Here is a 19952-nt window from a genome sequence, read left to right on the forward strand (position 1 = left end):
GGACTGTCCAGTAGACATTTTGATGATCAGCTTTTCCAAAGAGCTCTTTAGTTGGGGTTCTGTTCCTCCTTTGCGTGCACTTGCTCACATTTGAAGGACGTTCTCTGAGATTTCCCGTTGAGAATCCGTGTCAATGTCTTTTGTACAGCTGTGAAGTGCAGCGTAAATGCCAGGCAGCGTTACTAGTTCTAGCTTTTGCTGTCGCATCCAGTATTGAGCTAAGGCAATTAATCTAATCCACTGAGCTAAGACAATGAATCGTCCAAAGTGACAGATGAGATGACTTTCTTTTTTCTTACATTTCAAATTCTTTCTTGTAATTCACTTGGTGGTGGCAGGACTGAGCAGGTTAGCAAAAGCCATAATCTGATTATTAAGCAGAAATCATTGAAGGTGAGGGTGAGATGACATGGTCTAGATTAGGATAAGAAACACTTTAGATGGACAGTCATACAATCTCTGATGTCAATTCTGCCCTGGATATTAAGCATACAATGTCCGATCATTCCATTATTTATTTGTTTCTGGATAGCGTCTGTTCTAGCACAGTGTGACTGCCCTTGGCTGTCACTTATGGGTTCCAGGAACTGTTGGTCATGTAGTGGTTACACATTCGGCTGCTCTAACTGCACAGTCAGCAGTTCAAAACCACCAGCTGCTCCATGGGCGAAAGATGAGGCTTTCTACTCCAGTCAAGGGTTACTGTCTTAGCAACCCACAGGGTCAGTTTTACTCTGTCCTCTAGGGTCACTGGAAGTCAGAATTGACACTATGGCATGGAGTTAGAGTTTTGCATTTGGTCTTACTTGTGTAGGCAGGGATACAAGTGATAGGATTTAGGAGGCCTCTGTGAGTGTAAACATGTCCTTCATTTTTGAGGAAAACTTAAGGAGTTTGGGATAGGCAGTATGCAGCAGGAAGACAATGATGATGTTCACATCCTTAGGACTTGCCACAATGTCTAGAAACTAATGAGTCTTCAGCAAATATTTATTCAGAGTGAATGAATGGCATATAGATGATCCAGGGGGGTTGGAGGCTCAGAGACAAAATAAGAAACTCAGTAACAAGGGCACCTTGTAAGTGTAATACATATTGGATTTTAGATCTAATAACTGTAACAAGAAGTCAGTTATTAGAGGGTATATGCCAGGAGGGAGCTGACAGCAAGACTTAACCAATACATTGTTTCTGATCTGAGTTGTTAAATTCAACAGAATTAGAAATAAAAGTGAATCTTCTAAAGCAGTGGTTCTCAACTTTCTTAATTCCATGAACCTTTAATACAGTTCATCATGTTGTGTTGACCCTCCCCCCACCATGACATAATTTTCATTGTTACTTTTTAACTGTCATTTTGCTACTGTTATGAATCATGCAACCCCTGTTAAAGGGTGAGTCAATTCCCAGGGGGTCACGACCCACCGTTTGAGAACCACTGTTCTAAAGTCGTATGCTGAGCTGAGTTTATAGTGGGGAGAGGAGTTCCCAGGTTTAAGGACTGAAAACAAAATGAAAGGTTGTCCATTATAGCAACTGATGATTTTTCTGAATCGATTTTCTAATTGAAATCAACAAAGTCATGTTTTTCTTTTCTCCTTGCTGTGCTTAGTGTGGGCCTGTGTTGTTGTTCGATGCCATAAAGTCAGCTCCAACTCATGGGGACCCTATGTCCAATGGCACAAAATACTGCTTAGTCCTGCCCCTTCATCAAAATTACTATTGTTTTTGAACCTATTTGGGTTTGTTTATTGTGCCAACCTGGCCGATAAACACATATGGGGTTAATTGAAGCGTGGAGAGATAAATGGCTTTTTGAGCCTCGTCTTTCTAGTTCTCAGGTCTCTTGCTTTCTATGGTCGCACCAGGGTACAGCTGCCTTAGCCAGTTCCCTGCTTTAGCTGGCAAGGCTCACTTCCTGTGAGACATCCCCAAGGAGAAGCCACATGCACCTACCCCGGTGCAGCCCTGGGTGCTGGAGCAGCCGTGTGGAGATCCCTGCCAACAATGAGATGCTTACACGTTCACTGATTCAGCTTTCCTCCTGCAGTTGGCATCATAATTTGTGTTTTGTGAGATGGAAGAGGACTTTGTGGATTGGTGTCCGACATATGGATTAATGTTGGACTTGTGGGCTTGGGCAGCACTGGGTTGGGATGTTTCTTGATGTGCGCTTACCCTTTGTACAAAACTCTCTCTTATACATGAGTTGCTGTGGATTTGTTTCTCTGAAAGTACCCAGACTCACACACTATTGTTGCAGCCACTGTGTCAAACCATCTTGTCCAGTCCCTTCCTCCTTTTTTAATGACCCTCAGATGTATTGGTTCTTTGGGCAGTCCATGGTACTCTCAATATTCTTGGCCAGCACCACAGCTCAAACACATTGATTCTTCTTACGTCTTCCTTATTCAAGGTCCAACTTTCGCATGCATTGCGGCAACCTTGCTTCCTGGAAATGAGGGGGAGTTAAAGTACTTGCTGATAAAGATCAAGGAAAGAAGCCCTTCAGAATGGATTCCAATTCTAGATAAAAGAAGACCCAAATCCTCAGCAACAATAAGTAATATCATGATAAATGGAGGAAAGATTGAAGCTATCAAGGATTTTGTCTTCAATCCACAATCAATGCTCAAGGAAGCCACAGTCAAGAGGTCAAATGGCACAATGCCTTTGGTAAATCTGCTGCACAAGACCCCTTTAGAGTGCTGAAACACAGGGAGGTCATTTGGAAGACTAAGGTGTGCCTGATCCAAGTAATGGTATAGTCAATAGTCTCAATGGCCTCAAGCACAGGGATAATTGTGGGGATGGCACCGCACTGTGCAGTGTTTTGATCTGCTGTATGTAGGGTTGCTATGGGTTTGAACCAACTCAATAGAACGTAACAACCACCACCACACGGAGCAGAATTACCCAATATAATGCATTATTACATTTATTTGGAATGGGTACATATATGGGGTTTTTTTTTGGAATGGGTATGGATCTTTCCATTCAATTGGCCAAGTAGCTATCTCCAAATTTTCTTGTGTAGACCAGTATGTGTGTCTAAGGCTTCATCAGCTTGTTGAAACATTTGAATTGGGATTCCATCAATTCTTGAAGACTCGGTTTTCAGCTAATGCTTTCAGTAAAGCTTGAGCTTCTTCCTTCAGTACCATTGGTTCTTGCTCCTATGCTACCTCCTGACATGGGTGAATATCAGCTAGTCCTTTGGGGTGCAGGGACTCTGGGTGCTCTTTCCATCTTCTTTGGATGCTTCCTGCATCATTCCATATTTTGGTCTTAGACTCTTTCAAGATTTCAACTCAAGATTTGAATTTTCATAAGTTATTTCAGTTTAAGATATGCTGAACCTGTGCTTCTTTTTTGGTTTTCTAATTCTACATCTTTTCACATTTCATTAAATTATTTTGTCTTTTTGAGGTGCTCTTTTGATATTTTCTGTTAGCTCTTTGACTGCATCATTTTCCCCATGAGCCTTAGCTACCCTACTAGTAAGAGCAAGTCTCAAAGTCTCTTTGGACATCCACTTTGATATTTCCCCCCTTCGTCTTTTTAATGATTGTTTGCTTTCTTTATGAATGATGCCTTTGATGTCCCTCCACAGCTCATCAGGTCTTCTGTCGTTAGTGTTCAATGCAGCAAATCTGTTCTTGCAATTCCGGTGGGATAGACTCAAAGTGGTTTTATGATTTTCATGAATTTGTCTTGATTTTCCTCAGCTTCAGCCTGAACTTGCAGATGAGCAATTGACGGTCAGTTTCACAGTCAGCCCCATGATTTGGTTACAGCTGCTGATATTGAGCTGCTCCATTGTCTCTTCCCACAGATGCAGTGAATTTGATGTCTGTGCATTGCATCAGATAAATCCATGTGTAGCATTATCATTTGTGTTGTTGAAAAAAATGTTATTCACTATCAACAAGTCATTGGTCTTGCAAAATCTTACAGGGAGATCTCCAGCTTCAGATCTATCACCCAGTCCATATTTTCCAACTACTGTTCTGTTCCTTCCTCTTGTCTCCAGCTTTTTCACTCCAATCACCAATAATTATAATGCATCTTGATTGCATGCTTTATAAGATTCATACTGAAGACATTGATATAATTCTTTGATTTCTTCATCACTAGATTTTGAAGTTGGTGTATACCTTTAAATAATAGTTGTATTGATTAAATTTCCTCTAATTCAGATAGATAAAATCCTATCACAGACAGCATTTTGCTTGAAGACTGATCTTGGAATGCTCTGTTTTGATGATGAATGAATTGCCATTCCTCTTGAATCTGTCATTCCTGGCACAGGAAACCACATGAGCTTCTGGTTCATAATGGCCGATAGTAGTCCATTTGAGCTCACTGTTACCCAGCACATGGTCCATTTAGGTTTGATGACTTCCAATTTTACTAGACTCATACTTAATACATTCCAAGTTCTAATTAGTAGTAGACTTTGTTCAGCTGTTTCTTCTCATTTTGAGTCACACCCTATCAGAAAGCGAAGGTCTGGTGCTCTCCTCCCATGAGCTTTACTCATTTACACCATTACAGTTTAACTCTAATTTGAGAAGGAAGTTCTTCCTCAGCCATATTTTGTGTACCTTTTGACTCAAGGCGCTCAACTTCTGGCAATATCCCTGACAACATCCTGCTTCTATGCCATAGACTTTAACAATCTGAATTTTTTTCTGTGTTATTCATAAGGTTTTCAGAGTTTAATTCTTCCACGTAGATAGTCTTTTTTTCTTCTTCTTGCAGTCTGCTTTTAGTTTTTCATGCTCTGCTGAAACCTGCTCAGTTTGGTTGACCTTGCTGGTATTTGAAATACCGATAACCTACCATCTAGCATCCCTACAACACATGTACCACCACAGCATGACTACAAAGAAGACAAGTGGTCAAGGACTGCTATTAAATACTTTTGCAACAGCTGTGAGCATTGCTTATTGGGATGGTGAGCAAACAGATGCTAGGCTAAGGAAGTTCTTCAACTTGATTTTCACTTCTTTTAGATTAATAATATTCAACACAGAATATTTTAATTCAGAACCTGGTAGTTTTATTCTCATCAATTTTATTAACTAGAAACATGGAGTTTCTAGTGGGCATACATGTGTGTGATAGTACACATATGTCTATTTTTAAATATAATACTGGCAACCCCAAATGAAAGATATTACAAATCACACTGTGCCAGTGATACAACACTGTGATACCAATATTTTTCACTTTCTTAGATTATTTTTTAATATTGGATAGTGCTCCATGGTGTATGTGCCATTGTTTGTGTGACCATTCTCCCACTGATGGGCATTTAGGCTGCTTTTATCTTTTTGCTGTTTCAAAATTGCAAATCATGTTGCAATACATGGTTGTGCAGACATCTGTTATATCACAACTCCCCTCTAGGATCTTCCTATGTAGTACTGAAGTTACTGGATCATAGGATATTTCTATTTCCAATGCCCACCCCCCCAATTATTTTATTAGGACATAATCCAGGCATCATACCATTCAATTGTTCACTCACAGCAAGCAGTGTTTTACAATCACTATTAAACCCATTTTCAAAATATTTTCTTTCTTTTTGTACCCCTTGATACCGGCTCCCCATTATGCCTTCCCTCTCCTGCCATACCCCACAGGACTCTTATTCTAGTTATTGTCTATAGATGCACCCAACTCGTCTGTTTCACACCAGAAAACATAGAATGAGACATACCAGAGAGTCAAAAATGCTATCCACAATAACAAAATACTGCAGAGATAAGCTCCACCTCAAAAAACAAAAACAAAACCCTCCAGAAAAAGAAAAAAATCTGATCAAGCTCAAAGTGTATCCAAACGGATATCAAATGACAATGGTTTAACCATTCAATTCACATTTATCATTTTAATCGACTATAATCGTCTCTCCAATACTTTCAACTTTTTAAGGCAGGGTCATGCTGTCGCACCATTTACAACTCCACCAGCCGTGGATGAGGGTTCAAGTCCACAACCCTCACCGGTATTTGTTGTCTTCTGGGCGTGGGTGTGAGTTTTCTTTTTCTTTTAAAAATTTTTGAAACATTTGTTGGTTACCTGGATGTCTTCTTGGGTGAAATGTCTGTTTGTGTTTTTGCTCATTCTTATCTTATTTGGTTGTTGGAGCGTTAGCAATTTCTATGAAATTTAGACATTAATCCCTTGTCCTATACATCCTTGTGAATTGCATGCCCCTCTTCCCATCTAGTAGGTTCTCTTTCAATTATTTTATAAAATATCATTGATATATGCGTGTTGTTTTATTGCATTTGTCTGACCAGAATATAGTTTTTTTTCTATTAGTATGATTTCTCTGATGTTTCTTAGGGAACAACTGCACTTCATCCATTTTCAGTCCCCATGGTTTGGGGAAACTTCCAGGGGTAGATGCTAAAAGAAAATATTGCATTATTTGATCAAAGTGGCTTTCCCCCCTCAAGGATGGACAAGCTACTGCTGTCAGATATAATTCCAATGAATCCATGCATCATTGGTAAATTAGGGCTGTGAGAATATACTGAACTCTGAAGCCTTTAATTGCAAGTCCTTAATTCTAAGTGTTTAATTGTTTGAAGCCACCTTTCCACCAAATATGAAGATCTTTAGGGGAATCAAACCAACCCAGAAGAGGTAAGCATTGAGAGATGGAAAGAAAGAAATTGAGTCCTGATGCAACTTTATGTTCTTAGATTTGTCTAAGAATTTTTAAACTGTATGACCCAGCAAATTCTTGGTATTGACTTTAAATTTACTTTGTTCTCTGAAACTTGCTGTTGGAAGAAATTTCAACTAATAATTTTTCCTTGTCAATGGAAGTTAGTAAATTGGTAAATAATAATTATTTAATGACTTTGGGGAAAGAAATAAAAATTAAATATCATTATATATAAAATAATACATTTCCAAATGATAAAATGACACTTTAATAGTCAAAGACATATAGATAGTTGGTAGAAAGTACTTTATGGTTTGATGAGGTATTGTTTTAAATCAATATTTTTTTCATAGTGACTTATATTTTTAGTAAAAATCTGAACATTAATATGAAGTTAAGATTTGATTCAAATTTCTTGATCTAAATTCTTGCCCTGTTCTGTGGTGTATGATTTATATGTGCTGTAAGAAGTTATTTTCTTGAGAAGTATCATCACCAGACCACTATAGCTGACGAATGTTGGTCTCCAAAGTCAGATTCTTAATGAAGAGGAGATATGGAAACTGACAGAATGCCTCACCTGCATTTTAAAACTAAATGTTCTAAGAATGTCAACTCAGCCAACTGTGCTGAGGACACCTGCCAAGTGGAATTTGATTAGAATCCAGGTATCATATAGTATACTAGTCAGTGAACAATTTGATGTATACATAGAAAACCTAAAGGATTTACTTATCTCTTTTAATTCAATTTGCAGCAGAATAACTAAGGATGAAACCCTTGGAATAATTCATATATTTTGGAATTAGCTTGTATGTATGATTACACTGAAAAATTTCCTTGGGGAAATTTAATTGGAAAATCCTAATTTATTCAGACATTTAAATGATATTTAAATATAATATGACACTGGATAGTTATGTTTGGTAATATAAATTTACTATGCATTTAGGGATTTTTTTTTAAAAAAAGTTGAAATATAGCATGGTAATTTAAAAGGAAGCAGTTTTACAAGTTTTTTTAGGATGTGGATTTTAAATGTAATACTTCTGAGAATTTTTCATATTTACTGAAATCAGCTTACTGATTTCATTGGACAAAATTCGGAGGGCTTATGAAAGAAAAAGAAATGGAAAATATAGGAAGGAAGTGGCATAAATCTTACCTTGTGGGGGTTGCAGTCAATGACTTTAAACAAAATGTGCATGAATTATTGACTGGAAATCTAATTTGCTTAGAAAACCTTCACCCCATTCACAATGAACATTGAAAAAAAGTGAAGACAGAGGAAAATCTCTCTAAAATAACCGATTTTAGTTGTGAATTGGGTGAACCTTTACAGAACAAATCAGTTTTCTTAATAATTTATACACTGTGGATATATATCATTTGTTTAGATTTCTATAATTTAGTATCACTTAACCCACTTCCCTGTGATTTCTGTTTTCAGCCTTCCTTCTTTTCTGACTGTTCTTGCCTTCTGACCTTTGTCCTGGAGTAAAAACGGCTTCTTTGATCTCAGATGGTTGATTATTCCAAGAAGGGTGTGTCCCCCTAAGGCTACAGTTCAGCGTATAGACTGTAGCTATGAGGCTGACAGTCAGTCATAGGGGTGAGCTCAATTCCAGGTTTGAAAGGTGACAAAGGGCCATGGTTCCAAGTGTTCCACCAGTCTATAACCAACCAGTAAGTCTGATCTTTTTAATACAGTTTAGTTTGGTTCCACATTTTTTGTCCCATTCTGTCCAGGACCTCCCTCTGTGATCCTGTTGAGTGGTCAGTAGTGGTAGCCGGGCACCGTCTAGTTCTTCTGGTCTTCTGGTCCTGAAGGCTGATGGCCCATTAATCCATCGGATGAATTCTTTCATTCTATGCCTTTAATTTTAGTCACTCCCCTCACCCACCCTGTACAAGGAAAAAACAATGGCTCTACTTCTAGTAGCTGCTCATGGGTTCTAAAGTTGCTGCTCACCAAAGTAGGATCCAAAACTTTGTGGTATGCCAATTGACTTAGATGTTGCCCCCAGGCCCACTAACTCATTCCTTCAATGTGTTTGATTATGGCTTAGAAATCTTCATAATTTTCCCCTCGTATGGAAAAGACTCTTTGTAGCACATTATTGTTGTTTACCATACGATTGGTTCCATGTTATAGAGGCCCATATGTAACAGAATGAAATACTCCCTGGTCCTGTGCCATCCTCATGAATGTTATGTTTGAGCTCATTATTGCAGCTAACTATGTCAACCTATCATGAAAAATCTTCCTCTTTTTCCACTTTACCAAGTCAATAAATATTTATTCATATTTTTCACTTTTACTTCTGCAAGCAAATGTCCTTTTCAAGGGATGAGTATCGCCTTATAACATGGTCAGCATTGGTAAACACATGTAGGAACAGAGGATAATTACTATTAATGATCTGGTTAAGGATGTAATTTCACATTACATTACATTACAATCTACAGTAATATAAAGGGTGATTTGAAATGTTATAGATAATTTTGGAAAACAGGCTTAAATTACTTGGGTAGTGTATATAAAACAGTCTTATAATGAATGCAAATCTTAATGATTCAGAGGGCTAATTTGATCACATTCTTCTCAATATTTAATTGATTGCTTTTAAAATGTCTTCTTATTCTCATAACATTTTATTTTGCAGGAAGAATTACTTTATTTACTTTCAGGACAAGTGTGATTGCACTTTTTTCTTTTGAACACAGAGTTGTTTTTTTATTTCATAGCATCTCCACACTCTACATATGGAAAAATTTCATTTCTTCATTTTGTGGCTATTCATTTCATCCTATTTTCTCCCATTATTATTTCCTACCAATTACAGAAATTGATGAGGCGACTTTCCTGGCATGTCAGTTATTTTTGGTTTAGGGGTATATTTACAACAATTTTCCAATTCCTCCCACAGCTACCCTGGGGAACAGATAGCATCCTTTCAGAGCCTAATTTTGCAAATAGATGGTTTGAGAAATTTTCTCCACTGCCTCACTCAGTGCTTAACACCCTACAATCCAGCTTCTCTATTTCCACTTTACACAAGTGATAATAGTCTCCCAATTATCAAACCAATGGCCTCTCCTCAGCTGTCTGGCTTATTACCCTTTCTGCTCAACTCACCACTGTTGGTTACATATTACTTCTTGAAATACTCTTGTCCTCTGCTCTTTATGAGACTGCGAATTTAGTTCTCCAATTTTGTTTTATAAAGAAATAATTTTAATATTATTTTCTGAAAATAATGCATATTTCTTTTAATAATATATAAAATTACAATAATAAAAACTGAATATTTTCCCAAATAGCTCCATTCAGAAATATCCCCCTGGATATAAATTAAAATTCTACCATGGTCACCCAATTTTCTCCACTTCCTATTCACACACTTCACTTGAGCCAGGAGTTTACTCTGTGGAAAGTTTCCAATTACAAGTTCAACTTGACTAATAGACGTCGAACCACTCTAAAAAAATTGGAAATATTCAAAATGAACAAAACACAGAAAGATATCTCCTGGGCATTTGTGAGCTAAAATGGACTGGTCTGGGACATTTTGAATCAGATCATCAGATGATGTAGTTTGTCAGCATGACAAACTCAAGAGGAATGGTATTGCATCTATCAAAAAGAAAATTTTAACTTCAATCATGTTTACAATGCTGTCTGTGATAGGATAATATCTACACACATGCAAAGAAATATACACAAACATTAAAGTTAATGATAAAGAAATAAAGGAATTCTATCAATTTCTTTAGTATGAATTTTTTTCAAACCCTTTTATTAGCATGTGATTCAGATATTATACCATTAAATAGTTCAATCATATCAAGCTGTGTTTCAAAACATGTTCCTCCTCCTTGTACTCCTTGATATCAGCTCTCAATTACATCCCCTCAGGAACCCTTAATCTAACTATTGTCTCTATAGAGTCACCCATTCTGGGTTTCATATACCAAAAAGTATAAACATATATACTTAACAGAGTCCAAAAGGTTACCAACAATAGCAAAATACAACAGAAATAAACCCTAGTTTGAAAAGAAAAGCAAACAGGAAATAATAAAAACCTTCAAGGTGTGGCCTTTGCAGTTTGTTGTGCACCTCGAAGCTCTAGGGTGCAATGTCCCAGCATTCTATGGTACATGTCCTGGGTCCCCAGGGACTTATACTCAGACCAATGTGCAATATTGGGAGTGTAGTGCCAGGCTTGCCTCTCCCCTTGGGGTCTGTATATCTTCAGTCTGAAATAATGAAACATGTCATCAAGATGTGTTAATAATTATTGGCAATTGGAATGTCAATTTGGAAACAACGATGGAGAAACAGTAGTTTAAAACTATGACCTTGATGATAGAGCTGAAAGTGGCAATAACATGATAGGAGTTTGCAATTATGTTTATTTAATTCAATCTATTTTATTTCCCTTAAGATTTTATTTTTGATCCATGAATTATTCAGAGGTGTCTGACTTAATTTCCAAGTGTGTACATTTTTTTCTGTTATCTTTATGTTATTGATTTCCTGTTAGATTTTACTGTCATACAGGAACATACTATGTATAATTTTAAGTCTTTTAAATATGTTCAGAGTGGTTTTATGGCTCAATATTTGGTTTATATTGTTATTACATTTTTGTAGGCACTTGAAAATAATGTGTATTGTTATTTGAAAATAATGTGTATTGTTATATCAAATGCCTTGTTGGTGGATTGTTCAATTATAACTTCATGATTCATGCTGTTGTTTGGTTTGGTAATATGGTTTAATTTTATTTGGTTGTTCTATCAAATTTTGAGAGTAATATCATGCAATGTCCTTCGCTATCTCTGATTTCTTTTCCTTTCTTTCTCTCCATACTATTCATTATATATATATATATTCAGAAATAATTATATGTATCAACAGTTTGATTGGCATATACTTCACATATCATACAATTTAATTTTTCAATCATCATATGAAGGTTTGTGTACAACAATCACAACAATCGACTTCAGAACATTTTCTTCCCGTACTCCTTGTCGTTAGCTTCCCTCTCCCCCAACGTAGACCCCTGTCAAGACCCTAGGAGATTATCCATCCAGTTACTATATCAATAGATCTACCTAGTCTGGATTTCATATACAGAAAATTACATCAAAACCCCACAATCATACAAAATCATACACAAACAAGAAACAAACAAGCAAATACAACACAACAATGATCAGACGAAACATAGAACGTACATTGTGAAACCCAGTTTGTAGAGGGCTGTGGGTGACTGACCGTGGAAACCCAAAGTCCTTTTGCAGGGTTCCCGCTCAGACGAAGCCCCTGTGGATTCCCTCTTACCCATAGTTGAGCCACAGTCGAGGGATGTGAATACTTTCGCGCTCAGACAAAGAGCATTGTAAAGTTAATTACGGCAGATGTAACTAAATTAAAATATAATTCCCTACATTTTTTTATGTTAGTGTTAGTTTCCTTTTCCTCCCCATGTGTTTGAAATGAAATGTATGTCACTAATGAGTCCAAGTCCCCTTCAGTGTTTCTTTTCCTCTTTTTGTCTCAGCCACTCAGACCCATGTTTAGGTCTGAAGGGAAAGGGAGCTGGAGTTTCCCCCTCACCACACCCCAGGCTGTCAGCCTTCATCTACATGCATACATACATATACACACACACTTACATATATAGTTTTTATTGTAAAGGAGCATATCCAGTGAATGAAATCAGTAACAATATCCCATTAACACACCTCAGTAAATGTGTTTCTCTCTTTTTCCTCCCCACCCTTTTAAGAGGCCCTTTGCAGCAGATTTTCCCAATGTATAGTTTGATTCTGTAACTGCTGCTTCCATGGGCACTGAATGTGGGTGCAAACAAAGTTGAATTTATGACCATTTCAACCCTTTCTCCATTCATCATGCTGTTATCTGTTGGTCCAATTGTGAATATGTTGCCTTAGCTCATATCGAGTTTGAACACATCCTTAGGGCTTAGTCATTGACCTTCACCAGCAAGAGCTCAAGTCGTCTTCAATTGTAGCAAACAAGGTGATGCGGTCTGCATATCACAGGTTGTTAATAAGCCCTTCTCCAATCCTCATGCTGCTCTCTTCTTCTTCTTCTAATCAAGCATGGCATCATTTTCTCAGTCTTCAGAGTGAAGAAGTGTTGTGTAAGAACAGAACCCTAGGAAAAACTTTATTGATTTCAAATCACAGAGCATTCCTCTGATCTCTTCATCCATGTGCAAGTTCCTTATGAGCATGATGAAGTGTGGAATTCCCATTTTCTCAATGTTATCCACAGTTTGTTATGATCCATATAAACAAATACCTTTGCATTGTCAATTAACCCAAGACAATTCATTACCTACCTGCTGTATGCAAATACCACAACTTGTCTATCAGTTTATCTGCTGTCATGGCGTGTATGTGGCTGCGATGCTGAAATCTTTATCATTGGTATTTCAAATGCCAGTAAGGTCACTCAAAGGAACAGTTTCAGCAGAGCTTCCAGACTAAGAACAGATTGCCACAGTAGGAATCGACTGCCCACTTCCAAGGAAGTAGCCACTGAAAACCTCCTTCCTAGCATGGGAATATTGTCAAAAACTGAAGGCTTACTGAAAGGCAGCAGAACACTGCCAAACATAATGCCTGCGGATGGGGACCCTCGGGTCAGAAGGCACGGGGAATGTGACTGAGGAGGCGTCATATTCAAAGCAGTGTTATCTATGGCCATGTGAATGCAGCAAAGCCTGTGCGAGTAGAGCCTTTGGGATTCTTGTTTGCTAATGGAGCTCGGCACAAGGTAAGAAGAATCAGCTGCCAGCCCACCCCTAAATCTCATGATAAAAACTTGAAATGTACAAATAAGTATCTAGGAAAATTGGAATTTAGCAAAAATGAAATATAACTCATAAACATTGGTGTCCTAGGCATTAGTGAGCTGAACTGGGCTGGTATTAGTCCTTTTGAATTAGAAAATGTTTTACCATGCTGGGAATGATACAATTAAGAGGAATGGAGTTGTATTCCTTGTCAGAAAGAACATTTCAGGATCTGTCTTGAAGTACATTGCTGTGTGTGATAGTATTTATCCACCTTAATGGAATTTCAATCAATAGAACTGTTATACAAAATTATGCACCAACAACTATGGCTAGTGGTACAGAAACTGAAAAAAATCTAGCAACATTTCAATAATAAATTGATCAACCATGACATAAACATGCATTGGTAATAGGAATGCAAAAATTGGAAACAAAGAGGGAGGCACAGTAGTTGGAGAACATGGACTTAGTGAGAGAAATGAAGCTGGAAATTGAGTGACAGATTTTGCAAGACCAACATCTGTTAAAAGAAAATTTCTTTATTCAACAGAACAATAGGCAACTATATACACGACTTTCTTCAGATGGAATACACAGAAATCAAATTGACTACATTTGTGGGAAGAGACAATAATGAAGGTCAATATCAGCAGCTAAAACAAAGCCAGAGGTCCACTGTAGAACAGACCATCGATTGCTTATATGTAAGTTCAGGTTGATGGAAAAGAAGATCAAAAAGTCCATGAGAGCCAAAGTAAGACCTTGAGTCTATCCCATTTGAATTTTGAGAACATATCAAGAACATATTTGATGCATTGAACACTAATGACAGAAGACCTGATTAGCTGTGGGAGGACACCATGACCACCATTCATGAAGAAAGCAGAGTCTTTAAGAAGACAAGAAAGAAAGAAAATATCAAAGTGGATGTCAGAAAACAGTCTGAAACTTAACTCTTAATCATAGAAGAGCTAAAGCACATAAAAATAAATGATGAAATCCAAGGCTGGACAAAAAAATTCCAAAGAGCATTTTGAGAAGACAAAGTCAAATATTAGAATGAAATGGGCAAAGACCTAGAGATAGAAAACTGAAAGGTAAGAACACACTCTGCATATCTTAAACTAAAAGAACTCAAGAAAAAATTCAAGCCTCAAGTTGCAATTTTGAAAGGTTCTATGGACAACATATTGAATCATGCAGCAATCTTCAAAAGAAGGTGGAAAATGTACACAGTCACTGTACCAAAAAGAACTAGTCGAAAATCCAACATTTCAGGAGTTAGTATATGAGCTAGAGACAATGGTACCAAACAAAGACATTCAGACTGAACTCAATGTATTAGCCCAAAACTAGGATCCAGGAGTTAAAGTAATGTCAATTGAAATATTTCAACAAACTGGGGAAGCACTGGAAGCATGCACCCTTCTATTTGGAAGACAGCTACTTTGCCAACTGACAGGAAGAGATCTAGATGTGTACCCTTTTCAAAGAGAGGTGACCCAACGGAATGCTCACACTACAGAACAGTATCACTGATCTCACATGTAAATGAAGTCTTGCTGAAGATCATCCAAAAACAGTTGGATAAGTACATTGACAGGGAGCTTCCCGTGGTTAGGCTGAATTCAAAGGATGGCATGGATAAGGAATTATGGCTAATGTCAGATGTATGTTGGATGCAAGCAGAAAATAGCACAAAGATTGTGTTTTATTGATTATGCCAAGACATTTGGCTGTGTGGATCAGAACAAACTATGGGAAGCTCTGAAAAGAACAAGAAATCCAGAACCCTTCATTGTGCTTATGCAAGAACTTGTACATGGAACCTGAGGCAACAGTGCAAACAGAACAAGGGACCGCTGCATGATTTAAAATCAGCAAAGGTGTGCGTCAGGGCCGTAGCATCTCATCATACTTATTCAGTCTTAATGCTGACCACAGAATCTCAGAAGCTGGATTGTATGAAAAAGAATGCAGCATATGGAATGGAGGAAGACTTATTAACAAACTGAGCTACGCAGAGGACACAACTTTGCTTGCGGAAAGTGAGGAGGACTGGGAGTATTTGCTGATGAAGTTCAAGGCTTGCATCCATCAGTATGGATTACAACTAGATGGGAAAAGGACCCAAATTCTTAAATCTGTGCCATCATGATAAAAGGAAAAGAGTTTGGATTTGTGAAGGGTTTGTCTTGTTTGGCTATACAATCAATGCTTACACAAACCGCAGGAGATCAAAGAATGCATCACATTGGGTAAATTTGTTGGACAAAAGCTCTTCAGAATATCGAATATCAAGGTTATTACTTTGAAGATGAAGGTGCATCTGACCCCTGCCGTGGTATTTTCAATAGCCTCTCATATGCATGTGAAAATTGGACATCGAATAAGGAAGACTGAGGAGGAATTCATGTGTGAATTGTGGTGCTGGAGAAGAATTTTGAAAGTATCACGGCCTGCTAAAATGACCGACAAATCTGTATCGGAAGAAGTAAGGCTAGAGTTCTGCTTAGAGGCAAGGATCGTGAAACTTCATCAAACACCCTATGGGCATGTTTTCAGGAGAGACCAGTCCCTGGAGGGAGATATGCTCAGTGTGTTAAAGGGGCAACAAGAGAGGAAGGCCCTCAACAAGGCGGATTGACACAATGGCCGCTACAATGAGGTCAGGCTTAGGACCAACTGTGAGGATGGTGGAAGACCTGGTGGGATTTCGTTCTGCTGTGCACAGGGCCACTTGGGGTTTTGACCTACTCCTTAGCACCCAACAACAACAACAACATATAGAAATGAAACAAACTTGTTTGCTGAAAATGAAGAAGACCTGAAGCACCCATGGATTAAAAGACTTATCATCACAATAGAACTAACAAGCAACAAATTGATTAAAAAAAAAAAAGGAAAACTAAGGATGTTTTCAAGTACTTGATTCTATCTGTATTTATAATCAACACTATGGAAGCAGGAGGGAAGAAATCAAAGATGTAGTTTGTTGAGCAAATCTGCTGAGAAAACAAACAAAAAAAACCCAAACAAACATAAAATCACTTTCAAATGTTAAAAAGGAAGATGTCATTTTGGAGGCCAAGATGCACTTGACGCAAACCATAGCATTACATGCTATAACCTGATACGCATGTACAAACCTGACAATGAATAAGGAAGATCAAAGAAGTAATACCTTTTGCTGATGGTGGTGAAAAACATCGAATCTCTCACAGACTTCTTAGAAAATGTCTTGGAAGTATATCCAGAATGCCATTTGTAAGTAATGTTGAGACATCATTGCATGTACTTTTGACATGTAATTAGGAGCATGAAGAACATGCTTGGTAAAGTAGAGGCTCAACCCTTTGAAGGTCATTTAAGGATCACCTTCAATGATAGAGACTGATACAGGGCTGCAACCATCAGGTCAAACATCACAATGACTATGGGAATGTAGCAGGGCCAAGAACTGGTTTGTTCTGTTGTACACAGGGTCACTCTGAGTAAGAATCAATTCAAAGGCACCTAACAATCATGACCTCCGCAGTTCCAGATTGCTGCTTCTTGCACAGTAGGTCTGTGTCATATGAGGTCGAAAGAAATCATACGGAACTCACTTGTATGTCATTCCTTGGTCTCCAATGTCCTTAGATGGTCTATCTTCTCTCTTCCTTGTATTATGTCCCTTGTTTGTTTTATGTAGAAGGTACATGGTATATTTAGTTGTACTCACTAAAGCCATCAGAAAATATATGTCTACTTTGTCTTCTCTGGCCTGGAAGTTAGTATTTCTTTTACTTTAATGCTCTCCATAAGTTCCCTTTCTTGGGCTCACTTGCAAGTCACCAGGCCCGATCCTGAACAGATCTGAGGAAGTAGATCTCAACACTGAAGATCGCACTGAAATGAAAATGCTTTCCACTTTATCAGTGACAGGATGATATGCAAAGTTCATCAATGAATCTACCTCTTAAAGTTTTGTAGTGATTGCTGTCTTTGTAGGAATTGAGAGGACAAGAAGGCTTTAAAACCAATTGGCAACATGTTGTTATTTTTCTCCTTAGCTTTTGATTGGCTCTGCTTCACAGAGACCTTACATCAAACAGAGAGCTACACTTTGCTTGCGCCCAGGTCCTTGTCCTGCTCTTTCCTATTTTGAAGCCCACTGTTGCCACAATGGTGTCAATTAGGCACATTGAGGGTTTCGCTTTGATCGTTCTGTCCTCTACTTCACCAAGCAGGATGTTCTGATAGCATGTCTCCAGTTAGCAAAATAAAGTGCTTCTAGCATTGACTTCGATAATCCAAGCTGAAAAGAAATAAACAGGCATGACATTTTATCACGGGCATTGTTCTCCTTCTTGTCAACCGCATTGCTAGGTGTGCTGAGACTGCATGCCACTCAGTACACATTGTTGAGATAAATTCGAAATTCTAATGGGGCCAGGAGTTTGCTGCCCAGGCTCTAATTGTGGAAACGGGGGTTTGTTTTAGGGGCGCCCTCTTCCTCCTGAGAGTGAACATTCTGGTAACTCTTATTGATCATAAATATAAGTCCAGTCATTGCTTTCATGTTAGCTCTGAAATTTTGAGAAATCATTTAATGCCGATAGGTCGGCATGACGTGTTATGCTTTTTCCTCAAGATTTAGAAAATCTGATCCAGATGATAAGAAGGGGAATTTCTTGCCCTGTAACAGAAAAATGACAAATATATATCTTGAATCTAGCTATTTTACCAATTAAAATGGTATTATTATTATTACTTGCTGTAGTTTTGGGTATTCTAGCTATAATTCTCAGCAGAAAAAGAAAAAGATAATTTTTTATCTCTTTTTATTCAATAATTTCATTTGCTCACATATATAAGAATTTTGAGTAATAATTTAAAATAATTTTGAACAACAGTGGTCATCTGCATCCTTCTTACATTCTAATTTTAACTGAACTTGCTTTGGCTTTTATAATCATTATGGTGATTTTTAATGTATGATATGCAGGATTATTTATTATCTCATATACATAGTTTAAGTGAATTTTGCCATGCAAATGGTAACATTGCCAAATTGGTAAATGTCTTGTTCCAGAGATCTATGTGGGTAATATAATAAGAAGAACCATGTTTTCTACAAATTATGGCTAATGGGTTTAACTGTTCTCGACATTATTGCTATTAGTGAGCCAGTGGATTGCAGTGGAAAGACATAGATTTAGAATTAGAAAACCTATAAACTCAAGCCAGATGTGCACCACTTACTAATTTTCTGTTTCTCTATTTAAAAACCAGGGGAAACATTCTTTATCTCGTGCGATTTTTCCTCTGAGAAATAAAAATAAAATGAGATTTTTGAAAACAATAAATCCAAAATATTGCATACTATCGTTAAGGTGATCATATGTCCTGGTTTTCCTGGGATTATAAAGTTTATATCTCTTTTCCTGATGTGATTTACAGGAGCACACCCCTTATTCTCAAAAATGTCCTTGTATGAGTGATATATTTTATGATCCCCAAACTGTGGCATTATTCTCTTTGTGCTTGCCATCATGTGCTGATTGAAAACTGGCTGATGGCAGAGTGATTCATCTTTGGATCAGTAACACCACTGAGCCCAGTGCCATTTCCTGAAGGCTCTCTATAACCCTTGAGCTAATGCATACTTTTTCTATATGTTTTTAAACCTGTTAGAGAGTGTCTTCGGGTGAACTGCATTACCTTGGCTGATATCAGAACTTAAAATAGTTTGAGTGGGAAGATCTTTAGCTATAAAATATGCTACTCTTTCATCTTGTGCAAGTAAGGTATTATGTAAGTGGCGTACCAGCAGCAAGCTGGAGCATATACACTTGGAATCATTCGTTTGGTTAAAAGTCTCCTGTGCAGCGTTAAATGAGCTCATGGCCTTTGCTGGCCAGGAATACTTCAGAAAAGAATACTTTAAATCAGATATTCAAAGAAGAAAGTAACACAATTAAGCGATTGCTAGTTCTGGGCTCTATTTAGTAGTTTTAGGGTTCATTTTCTTCTTTTCCATGAAGCAGTGGTTTACGGGTCTGCTGAACTGGGGTGAATGACATGCGTGGCTGTTGGTAGCGTTCTCATTGTAGATCCCAACACTTCAGCCATTGCTTTTTTGCTTGGGTGAGAAATGTGCATGTTAGTGTCATATCTTGAGAAATTTGTTTTTGGAGAAGCAACATTAAATCACACACCTAGGCTAGAGAAGATTTTTGCATTTAATCAGTCTCAAGTACATAAGGGAATAGCTCTTAGAAACCTTGGAGTCGGGGCAAGAGTGACCTAACATAATTTATCTTAAAAATGTTCACAAAATATGTAATACTTGGGTGTTCAAAGCAATTTGGGGGGGTGTTAAAAATACATAAATCAACTCTTTGACTTAATGTATATTTTGCTTTCTTGGCTACATA

Source organism: Tenrec ecaudatus, chromosome 3 (genome assembly GCF_050624435.1).
Source record: "Tenrec ecaudatus isolate mTenEca1 chromosome 3, mTenEca1.hap1, whole genome shotgun sequence".
Lineage (NCBI taxonomy): Eukaryota > Metazoa > Chordata > Mammalia > Afrosoricida > Tenrecidae > Tenrec > Tenrec ecaudatus.